Source organism: Belonocnema kinseyi, chromosome 3, assembly GCF_010883055.1.
Source record: "Belonocnema kinseyi isolate 2016_QV_RU_SX_M_011 chromosome 3, B_treatae_v1, whole genome shotgun sequence".
In the NCBI taxonomy this organism is placed as follows: domain Eukaryota; kingdom Metazoa; phylum Arthropoda; class Insecta; order Hymenoptera; family Cynipidae; genus Belonocnema; species Belonocnema kinseyi.
In genome coordinates this window covers 101,918,749-101,921,643 of record NC_046659.1, presented here as the reverse complement: position 1 = coordinate 101,921,643, position 2,895 = coordinate 101,918,749, and positions in this window count along the sequence as shown.

Here is a 2,895-nt window from a genome sequence, read left to right as displayed (position 1 = left end):
GAGGGAGCTCTTCTTAATATTTTGACACCAAAATCATGTCGATACACCTTACCGACTGCGAGTAAAGCCACCCACGCTTTAACTTGACAGACTGTAAGTGAACTGATATTCTCAACAAACATTAGTGGTGTAGACAAAAACGATCCTAATTTCTGTTTGAATTTGTTTCATTTTTTGTACTTCCCCTTTTTGATTTAAATTTTGAGTTTAGGGATTTTTCAACAAGACCTGAAAATCATAGAAAATGGCAAAGGCACGAAATTCATAAGGCAGGAGCATTGGATGTGTGCCGACTTGTAAAATCAATGTGTTTAAAAATACAAATATAGATTGAAAAAAAATTTCAAATAAAATATGAGACCTATCCTTTAGTATGGAAAATATAAAAAAATAGTTATCTATTTGAGTACATTGTTTGTCAAATAAGTCTGAGCAAGAATGATAATTAAAAAATTTGTTCACCAATTATATCTTTATTGATCCGGTATTGAGCTCGATCTATTTTTAATGTGAGTATATAACTAAATTCTAAAAAATAATAAACTATTTATTAATGATTTATAAAGTGAAAATAGTTGTATGCAAAAAATATGTAATATTTGTAAAAACCGTTTTGATTCGCGTTCAGAATCCTGACGATCTATTTCATTTCAATAAACATTTTTATAGGGATGACCTAAATCGATATCTCCATTTTTAAAAAACGCTCTCGAGGTGCACATCTAAAACTCAAATTCTGGTTTTTGTCATCTGAAATTCTGCAAAACCTAATCTATTTTTTTAATTTCCTTCTTATTTTAATTACACATACAAAGCCAAAATGAGAGAGGCTTAAAAATTAACGATCTCTGGTTAAGTAAATAATTTTAAATCATTTCTTTTTGTTCTGAATCATTTCAAATTCACTTAAATTTCTTCAAAATTCTTGCAATTATTTTCAATCTTTAAATTTTTCATTAATTTTTTCAATTTTCTTGAAATCTTAGTGAATATTTCAATTCCTTGAATTCCTCTGAATATCCTAAATTCCATGCATTAAAAATAAAATTATTTCTTGAAAAAAATATCCTACTCCATCTTCACTCCATTGGGAAACGAACCACAAAACTTCTGATTTCCGGTCAGGTGCTTTTCCACTTAAGCTATTAGAGGTATCAGAATAAGAACTCTTAATTCAAGAACATAACGCCAATTTTTATCTAGGTATTAATGGTACAAGTCATTACTTTCAAATTTTTTAATTTATCTGCTATAGCATGAGAGATTGTACCTTACCGACAGTAGATCAACCCTCCAAACCATGAAGGCAGAAGAATCTACACAATATCGATCAAGTTAAAAATCTTCAATAACAGAAAATGCTTAACGTATTAATAAGACTAGATGAAAAATAATATTTTTAAATTAAAATTAAAATTATTTCTTGAAAAAAAAGATCCTACTCCATCTTCACTCCATTGAGAAACGAACCACAAAACCACAAAACAATGGAGTGAAGATGGAGTATGATCTTTTTTTCAAGAAATAATTTTAATTTTAATTTAAAAATATTATTTTCCATCTAGTCTTATTAAGACGTTAAGCATTTTCTATTTTTGAAGATTCTCAACTTGATAGATATTGTGTAGATTCTTCTGCCTTCATGGTTTGGAGGATTGATCTACTGTCGGTAAGGTACAATCTCTGATGATATAGCAGATAAATTAAAAAAATTGAAACTAATTCCATGCATTATTCTGCAGCTCCTGCAATTTAGAGGATTGATGAATTTCTCAAATTATTAGAATTCAGGAAATCTAACGAATATAAGGAATTCAAATAATTGAGTGAATTAGGACGAATTTAATAAATACAAAACAAATTCTCAGAATTCAAAGGAATTCTGACATATTGCGGAATTCGGAGGAATTCCGATTATTTTAGGAAACTTAAGAGAATTCTAAATAGTCTTTAGGAATTTAAAACATTCAAAGCGAGTCCAAGGAATACAAAAGGATTTATCAAATTTAAAGGAATCAAAAGAATTTAAAGGAATTAAATGTGAATTCAAATAAATTTGAGTAAAATTAAATGAATTCAAGTGGTTTACAAAAATCCAAATAAGAGACTTAACCAGAATGTATTATTAACAAAGCTTGTCTGCTGTTATTGGTGTTAGGGTTTCCCATATTTGAGGAGTTAGCATGTTCCAGACCCTTATTTTCAAGTTTAAAATTTTTTCACGGTGACCACCAAAATGATTTTCAATGTGTCAAAATTTGCAAAAGTACATGTTTTTTATCAGAAATCTTTAAATTGATTCGTAAAGATGAATCTTACTGTTGCACTAACTTTGCACTCTTCTTTGTTTGATGAAAACACAACGTAATATTGCAATGAAGACATTAACAAAATTTTGAACATACTTTTTATATTCCTTTCTTCAGACTTGTTAATCACTTTTCAGAAAGGGTTAGGTGGAGTCTATGACAATAGAAAAGTATAAAAATTTTATATTCAGAAATGGATGTTTATCGGAATATCTAGTTGTCTTGGCTAGAACTTTTTATTGTTGAACTATCGGAAAACTGGCTGGGGGGAACATTCTGGTTCCGTTCAACATAAATTCTTCTGTTTAATTTATCCCAACAAATTATTGAAACTATAAGAAAGTTTTTAATGAGAAATTTTTAATACTTTGATAGAGATTCTGTATTTCCTATTTTATCAGAAAATTGTTCTTTAGAAGTATCTTTTAGTCTTGATACGAGGGTAGTTCAATAAGTCCTTAGAATGAAGTATAAAAACAATTTCTTTTGAGTAAATTTTTTTTTATTTTTCAACATAATCTCCTTGGAGCTCTATACACTTGGTCAATCGCTTTTCAAGTTTTTTTAATCCTTCAGAAAAGTGCGT